This window comes from Crocodylus siamensis, chromosome 1 (genome assembly GCF_052110815.1).
Source record: "Crocodylus siamensis isolate JL-2025a chromosome 1, ASM5211081v1, whole genome shotgun sequence".
In the NCBI taxonomy this organism is placed as follows: domain Eukaryota; kingdom Metazoa; phylum Chordata; order Crocodylia; family Crocodylidae; genus Crocodylus; species Crocodylus siamensis.
The window spans coordinates 234351329-234360939 of NC_143395.1; positions in this window are offsets into that span (position 1 = coordinate 234351329).

Sequence of the window (9611 nt, forward strand, 5' to 3'; positions counted from 1 at the left end):
ATGGGGGAAGTGAGGTCTTCTCTAGATGCCACAGAAACAGTGGGCAAAATCCAAACACTATCACTGCCATCTTTATTGGGCACAAGCAGATGCTGCCCATGGGAGCTCTCCTTTATGGCCAAAATGGTGTTTTATATTGAGCCTGAGAGGGGATGTGCATGACCTGATGTTCTACACCTAGAGTGGGAGAGGTTGGAGTGACAGTGTTAGAGGGGAAAGGCAAATGAGGTTGATCCTATCCCAGGCTGCACACAACAATGGGTGATTGGGGTGGTGCTCCCACATATAAACCCACAGAAGTAAAGAAGCCTTCCCATCTAGTCACTTTAGGCAGTGTTGCTCACCATCCTTAATTCCACAGGGACTCCTGCCAGTGGCTTGCCCTGTGTCTCCCACACGGGGTGATTGCTTCTGCCTCCAGCAGGCAGTGGAAAACAACAGTCACTCCTCTCCCTGGCGCTAGTGTCCCCTCACTCATCCTGGAGTGCACAACCTTCACCCAACATTGGCTGTGGGTGTGCCAAGAGCCTGCATGGTTGACAACCATCAGCCAGGAGTGTAAGCTCAAAGTGAAGGCACTTGTGTTGCAGCGCAAGTTAGATGACATGGGAGGTGTGTTGTGTTCCTGTATCTCTTGGGGCACCTGTCTTTCTGGAATGACTGGAGGGTTGTGAGAGCTAAGAATGCATCACGTTCCTCTGCATGTTGTCTGTTTGGTGCTACGGTGATACAAACAAGGATCCACACTCACAGACCAGGACATTATAATGTTTTTATTTGACCCTGCCTAGAAGCAGATTAAAATTCTGCTTAGACAATTGTAAAACTGATTTGTGATGCTTTGGGCCTCTGTGATTCACATACCTAAAAGCATCCAAGAGGCAAAGGGAGATGGTAATGCCTTTGGTAATGTCTGTTTGAGGGGAAGCTGCTTTCCAAAGCCCTGCCCTACTCACTTCACCGTAATCCACCATTCATTACACTGCTTGAAATGACACTGTTATCCCAAAGGTGAAAGGCTCCATATCCCTGAAGTGTCCAAGGGCAGGATGAATCCCTTTTTTAAATTTTCTACTGACTATCGCTGAAGTGTTACAATGTCAGTATTCAAAGTATTCTGACTACACAGAGGTTAATCCTTTCTAGGCCTCATGAACTTGTGCTAAATAAATCCCTATCTGGCTGCTACAAGTATATCCTCCCAGAGCATAGAATTCATTGACAATCCATGTAAGATTTTGCAGCAGGGGATGACAAGCAGAGGCGGAGGCTTTGGGGCAGTAAGTTTTCTCCATGTGGGACAGATGGATTGGAAAGAAGGGAAGTGCATAGTATAACAGTATATGCCCCCTTTCCAGCCTTCCCGTACCTCCAGTTTCTTGTCTGCTATGACTTTGCTGTTGGATAGTGGGAATTCCTCAGACCGGTAGCGGCCTCATGAGTAGCCTGGTCCATAGATTTCATAGACATTAGGGCTGGAAGGGACCTCGGAAGATCATCAAGTCCAGCCCCCCACCCAAAGGGCAGGAAGTCAGCTGGGGTCATAGGATCCCAGCAAGATAAGTATCCAATTAGCCACCCTGCCTGGGTCTTCTGTCCAGCCCTTCACCCAGCGCTCTCATGGGTTTCTGCGGGCTCATTAGGGCTTCAGCTATCCTAGCCTAAACCCCGCCTTTTTTTTCTCAGGCCACACCCCTGTCTTGCTCCACTGAATAAGACCTCAGCCTCTGAGTTTTGGCCTTTATGGCAGCCTTCCTTTTTAGGGGTGGTTTTTTTTTCTCCATGTGTCTGTCTCTTTTTCTCAACTTGGGGCTATCTCCTGACCCCTATAGCCAGAGGCACACTCAGCACCCCTGTTCATGGGTTCCTCCACCCCTGTATCCACAGTGTGATCCTCTGGTAACAAGTCTGGACCAAACAAAACACAAACCGACTGCTTCCAAACAAAACAAGTAGTCTCTTTCCTCCTGTGAATGCTGCCTGCAGGCCTTACCTGCTCAAGAGCCTTCTCCCCAACTTCCTAGAGTGGCTCAGGCACCTGTCCATCTCCAGAGCTCCTTTCTCCCCCTGCCTGGCCTTAGGCTGGTCTTAAAGCCCTTAACCCCTTACAATCACCGAACTGATTTGCTGCACCCAACAGCCTGGTGCATCCAGTTGCTCATTAGCTGCCAGGCCTTGGTTAGATATACCTCTGCTGTCCTTTTAACTGCCTGCCCTCTCCACAGGCATCCTTGTAACAGGGGCAGGGGTTCCCTGTTATAGTTGTCAAACATAAACTGATGAGGTACACAGCTTGTACTGTCTAAGTATGGCCCTAAAAGCAAACAAATGCTTTGCCTCCCTTTTCATTATAGTTGTTGTTGCTGATGAACATGGGAGCAAAGGCAGGTTATCTAATGAGAAAGAGAACATGGAAATACACCTTAACACACTGAAATAGAAATCAAAGTTAAGGAGTTTAAGGTGCTAATATTAGAAGATGAGGATAATGTCTATCGCAGTATTCAAAAGACCTGGGACATGAAACCACACGTTTAATAGCAAGGACTATTAATAAATCTGTCCAGTTGGGTGTCATACCATAGGACTGAAAAGCAGCAAGTGTAGTTCTTTATATTTAAAATGAAGAAAGTTATGATCTGGACAACTTTAGGCCTATTAATCTGAGCTCAATGACCATGTCTACATGAGAAGCTGACTGTGCAATTGTTACTATGCAATCATGTAGTACTTGCATACCTAAATACTAGATTACTGTGCAGTCACATCTCTACACAGCTTCGTGCTGACTCTCTGACTGCACAATAGCTTGTTACACCTGCCCAGTAGTGTCAGATCGTGGTTCATGACCTGCGATGCTACTGTGCAGTATTAACAAGCTATTGTGCAGTAAGCAACTTGTATAAACATGGCCAATGATATGCAAAGCCCTGGCACAAATTTTGAAAGAGAGAATATTTAAACATCTGGCAGTAAAAGAAACAGGAAAAAACATTGGACTTTTTGTCCCAAGCTAACTGATTTTTCTAGGCAAAGGAAATGCAGTAGATAGCACCTATTCTATATGGACTTCTTTGAAGTGTTTAGTATGGTACCACATGGGAAACTATTTAGTTTAGCTGGAGAAGATAAGAATTAGTACAAGAATCATGAGGAAGTTAAGGAACTAAAGAAGAAAATCAGAAGCTGTGTAAAATGGAACATAGAAGCAGAAGAAGCCTACAGGGGTATTAAGCCCAAAAAAGGGAAGTAGCAGGCTGGTGGGAAAATATTTTCAGGGTCAGTCTTGACACAGATATTAGTATTTTCATTACTGACCTTCACCAGACAAAGCATGTTGATGCAGTTTGCTGATGGCCCAAATTTGGGAGTCACACAGAAAAGTACTGAAATATCACACAAGAAGAATCAGACGCCCTTGAGGACAGGAATAATAGAAATGGAATGAAATGCAATTTAAAAAGTACAATTTCAGTCACTTAAGGACTAAAAGCAAGGATTTCAGCTGCATGCTGAGATTCTGTCAGTGGGATATTTCAGAAGAGGATGATCTGGAGTTACCAGAATGACTCTCAGCCTCTAATGTGCTGGTGTTGTGAAAAAGGCAAATGTGAACACAGGTGTTGCATTGGACAAAGTACTTCCAATAGGAAAACAGGAGTATTAATGTCAATGTAGTGCACAGGGGCTGAAAAGATGCTCTGTGAGTGTGATCCTGGACATGCCTTCCAGAAAGATGAATACAAACTGGAACAGGTTCAAAGGAGGCTCACAGGGTGATTGGGGAAGGGAGGACCTGTCTTATGAGAACAGACTGAAAGAGCTGGGTTGTTTAGGGGGCATTATTGTTCTTCATAAATACATCAGAGGATAAACTCCACAGAGGAATGAGAGCTATTTAAGCTAAAGGACAGTTTTGACACCAGAACAAATCATCCCTTCAGCTGGGATCTGGACTTTAGATACGAAATGTATTTTATATTGGCAAGGGATATGGTGTCCACCAAACAGTTTTAGGAACATTCTTTGTAAGTTGGTAAGATTTTTTTGTGTCTTGTCTCATAGCCCTATGAGTCTATGCAGACACACTTGAAATTCAGGCCTGGGCTCAACATCTGTCTGCTTCAGATGTTGTATGTGAAATAAGAGATGTATTGGGTATGAACTGAATACAAAATCTCAGGTTCCTCAGTGAAACAGTGCAATGCTTCCCAAAATGCAGGTAGGAAACAATCCATGTAATGCTGCGTGTACCCCTGAGAAGCTAAATAACTTTCATATGTTGTACATATGCAGGTTACAGTTGCCTGTAAAAGGTTTCCATCAGCAACCTACGGGCACCCGAGAAATGGGGAAGTCCCAGGGCATGAGATTACAGAAAACCACTTTCATATATGTTCTAACAAACAAAACAATAAACAATAAACCAGAGCCAGGCACTACATCAGAGTTGCGTTTCAGTGCTTCCAGGTTTGAGTCTTTTTTCAGTTTTGAACTCCCCCTCCCACCTTCAAAATATCAAGCCAGCAGACTTTCTGGAATTGAATTAGAAAACCCCTTTTTGTTTTCCAGTATGGAAGGGATATGTCTTCCAGTTAAAGGGAATTGCTCCTGTGGCTGTATGAGCAGTGCAAATGTATGTTGCTTAAAAAAATAAATAAAAACATAAGGTTGAAAAGTTGAGCCCTCCAAGGTTAGGGAACTGCCAGAGTTAAGGTTGCCCTGGCTTGCATGAATGTTGCATGCTCAGGGCAGCTGGAGTCTTTAGAAAATCTAGCATGTGAATATGTGCAGGCTGAAACTTCCCAAAGATTTATAACAAATTTGGGTCAAATTTTTGGAAGTGAAAGTAATGACACATGGACACAATAACAACCCCCTTTTGAGCCTTGCTTTTTTCTTCTTTTTAATTACATGATCTCACCTGGAGTACTGTGCCCACTTTTGGGTACCACTCTTAAAGGACGATGCAGACAAACAGGAAGTAGCCCTGGTGGACAACACAATCATTAGGGGTATAGGAAACATGTTTTATATGAAATGGCATGAAGAACTCAGGTTTTTTAGTCCGGATAAGACAGCACTATTGAGGGATATGACAATGATCTTCACATATCTGAAAGGTGTTTATAAAGAGGATGGGGATGGAAGGATAGTGTCCCTTGTATTTGCCAGAGACAGGATAAGAAGTAAATATCTTAAACAGGAAAAAAGGAGATTTAGGTTAGCTATTGGAACTTAAGCACTGCAACAGATTACCCAGAGCGCCTGTGGAATCTACATCCTTGGAGGTTTTTAAGAGCAGGTTGGCCAAATAGTTAGATGAGATTATTTAGACCAGAATGAGCAGGGGTTTGAACTAATTGACCTCTGGAGAGCCTTTCCAGCCTTATTTGCCTGTGATTCCATGACATAATAGAACCTCATAAATATTTTAACAGGGGCAAATGACATCTTCTTCCTTAATCTTGTTCTTGGAAATAAATACAAAAAATTGTTGAAGCTCAAAAATCAATTCAACCTGAGGCAGGTGCCTGGTACAGAGCACTTCAGCCTGAGCAGTTTGATAAAGAATTGAAAACTGGATCACATAACGGGAAGTGTTGGACAATGTTAATTAGAGGCAGCTGTACCAAATTTGTCAATAATAAAGTCTAACTCTGTCTAACAGGTTCAGTGTTGCACTGTATATGCATACCTGCAAATAGAATAGTACCTGTACTTATTAACACTGGGCTTGTTTGTGTGGGGAGTGAATATGTACTAAACAAGGATATGAATTTACAGTGTACTGGCTACTTCACACTGACTCCCTGTGAGATACTTTCTGGAGCAAGCTAGCTTGCTCCTTTTTCAGAGTGGAGTGGTCTACCTTGCGTAAAGACACTCTCGGTAGGCAGAAAGCATGTCAACATGGGGAGCTAGCAGAGAGTGGCTGATGCATTGTAAAATCATGCCCTGACTTGTACACTAGCTTTCCTGGTATAGCTATAGATAAGCCCCTTAAATTTTAATTGTGTTCTATTGTCAACCAAGTTTGTATTATATAGACAAAGATTAATGAACAGAAACCACCAGGGCAAGACCCTGTACTGATTCAGATACAGAGGAGACAATCACTTGTGGCTTGACAAGGGAAATTTCCAAGGTTATAGCTATACTGTACTTGGGAGGCATGATTTCCCTTATGTGAAATAGCTTCAGCGGAGCTACTTTACGGGTACCAGCAGCAGTGAGAATGACCTAGCCTCCTGATTTAAGTACCAGTGCTCCCAGTGGGTTTCTACAGCCAGTACTGGAGCTTGTGCTACCATTATTGTACCACTGCTATTGGTACCCAAGCTAGCTAGATTAAAACCAAATGGGCTGTTTATGCTGCATTCGCACCCCTGATTGCACTGTGGACATAGCCTTAGTGCCTGAATTACTTTTGAAAATCAGACTTGGGCTTGTAGGTCACTTATCTACTGCTAAAATATTACCCCAAATCAACCAGGTGGTACAAGTATGAAACTATGGCGCACTTTGAGGGTAGGTGGGGTGCTCCTATGGGAAAAAAATAGTTCTGCTCATGGATTGTCTGCAAACTAACAAATGTGTTTAAACAAAACAAACAAAAAACCTGACTTTTGTTCCTACTTGAAAACTTGGGACAGACTCATCTTTTTGACCTACGTCATACTGCCTAGCAGAGGGGAATCCTGGACCTATGCAAAGCAAACATTCATAACACCAGAACAAAAGAGAGAAATGGATCCAGTACATGGTCCAGTGTGACTACATTGCTCTTCTCCAGGGGTTTAAATTCCAGATGATTAAGAATATACTATTTTTTACAAGATTGTAAAGGCTGCATGCTGGGCAGTAAATTCAGAGATAGTCTCAGATAAATCAGCAGATTTGTCCATATGAGTGAACAGGGCACATTCTACAGAGCATTGCCTTTCTTTTAAGGTCCTGAACATGTTATGTTTGGGAATTTACCTTTGAGCTCGGGCCAGTGTTAAAATGTTCCAGTGCTAGCAGCAAACTTTGGCTTAGTGGCACTAAGGTGTGTAGGAATAGAAGGCAACAGATCAGACTCAATTCCCAGATATCAGTGAGGAAATGTGTTTCCAAAATACAGTTTGGTGTACAAGCCCAGCAGCACCAGGGGCAGAGCCTTTAGACCAAAGGCTTAATGAAAATGTGAAGACCTTATTGAAAAAATGTACATTGTGATTTTTTTTGTGCATCACTCTTTTCAATTAAAGAAATGTTCAAAGTACAGTTCATTTTTAATCAGCTCTAAAAGAATCGCAATCAGCATTTCTTCTTGTAGCCATCTGGCCCTGAAACTTAACTAATCGTTTTCCTCTTTTTGCCCCACCACAATCCTCACTTCAATTCCCTTCTTTTCCTTCACAAACTGAGTGTTGCACTTCTTTCTGCCTACCTCTGAGTCAGTGTTAGATCTTGCTTTTGATTTGTTTGTTGCTCTTGGTTTACACCATACAGACACTGAATGTATTGCAAGTTGCATGATTTGTGTATAAAATACACTGGAATGTACAGTACCATCAAGGTTTGAATGGGCAAGGTTAAATTCTGAGGTTAAGTTCAAGGTTGAATTCAAGGTTAAACTCATAATGCTTCCCCACAGAACCTCCTCTTTTATATCAATAGAAGTCAAACATGTCCTTGGTAGTAAAATTTGACTCTTTGTCTTAATGCATTAAGGTTCCCTTGGTAATTAAAACCCCAAACACCATAATAGATGATCTGTACAAATTTCCAAGGAAACATTTTGTGGCATTCTGCAGATACCACAAATCATGGGGTTAGAAGTAAGGCTTTCATCAGAACAGCAGAGGGGTAAGTGGAATGGGTTTAAAGAAAGATTGCACTTCCCTTCAAGAGGATGCTGTCCATCTCTTAAATAGAACTCCAAACCTTTCCAGGTTTCATAGTTTCTAGGGTCGGAAGGGACCTGAGCAGATCATCGAGTCCGACCCTCTGCCATGGCAGGAAAGAGTACTGGGGTCAAACGACCCCGGCAAGGTGATTATCCAGCCTCCTCTTAAAGACCCCCAGGGTAGGAGCCAGCACCACTTCTCTTGGAAGTTGGGTCCAGATCCTAGCTGCCCTGACAGTGAAGTAGCGCCTCCTGATGTCTAGCCTAAATCTACCCTCTGCCAGCTTGTGACCGTTATTCCTGGTCACTCCTGGTAGTGCACAGGGGAACAGGGACTCCCCAGTGCCTGCTGGTCCCCTCTGACTAGTTTGTAACAGGCCACTAGATCCCCCCTCAGCCTTCTCTTGTGGAGGCTGAACAGGTTCAAGTCCCATAGCCTCTCCTCGAAGGGCCTCCCTTGCTGCCCCTTGATCATGCGAGTGGCCCTCCTCTGGATCCACAGGTTAGCCAGCTGTCAATCAGAACTCTAAAATAAAATTAATCTCAGGAGCTAGCTGGAAGTTGAGTAGTCAGGAAGAAGGGGAGAAAATAAAATCACTTTCTTTTTTCTTACAAGTTCTCCAAGACATGTTGAGTTAAATCAGGGTAAGCCTGATATTTGCTGCACCAGGGCACGTGGGAGTGATTATCACAAGTGAAACTGCATTGTTTCACTTAGACTCCTTTAATTTCTGTAAATTGAACTCACTAGAGCTCAGATGTACTCTGCGGTACAGTTTTTGAACTCCAGGAATCTCACCAGTTTGAAGGTGGGAAGGGGAATTAGGGTTAAAAACGAAAAACTTTAGATCCTCATTTCTGTTACAATGCAGAGCTTTGGGATTTTTATCTTTTAAACCTCAATGAAAAGCATTTTCTTCTGTAGTCTCAAGCCCTAGGACTTGCTGCTTTCCACAGGTATCTATCTGTTCCTTTGCCCTTGAAAGCTCTTGTGTGAAATCTGTGAGGCTGGCTTTCTTCTTGGGTAATGTGGGTCATCTTTACTTGGGCTTCCTGCCAACACATCTCAAGCCAGGAGGCATTGTTTACTTAACCAGCGGAGAGATACATCTGTCCTTTTTGTATTCAGTTTATATACCAATACATCATCTCCCATTCCATATATAGCACTGGACCTGTCAAGGGCTGAAAACAGCAATGTTGAAAGCATTATTCTATTTCTTTTGGCAGTGGTCTTTAACCCATGTTTCACAGAGAATTAATTGCCAGTGGGACCATTCCTTTCCTTGGAAAGGAAATTAAAAAGTTAAATGAAGTGGATGAGCAGAGCAAAATGTGATGTTTCCTGCTTCATGTTACTGGCTAAGTATTGTTGCCTATGGTTCTAAGGGGACCAATGTCTGATGGTATTAATTCTGCTCCTGGACTGACTGATAGCTATATTAACAAAGAATTTTTGAGGTGGTTGAACAGTCACTTCTAGTGTGAGAATACGAATTTGAACAAGTCTTCAAAATACTTGTTCTTTACCAAATGTTTGTGGGGGAAATATTTGCTTGCATAAACAAACAATAGAAAGGATTGCTGCTAAATGCAGCTCCAGATTTTCACTAACCTGTTATGCAGCAAGTACCCTGCTCTGCTCCCCAGGATGGTTATCAGCCTTGACATACAGGGTGTCTCCAATGTGTACGCAACATGCATGTCATTCCCATAA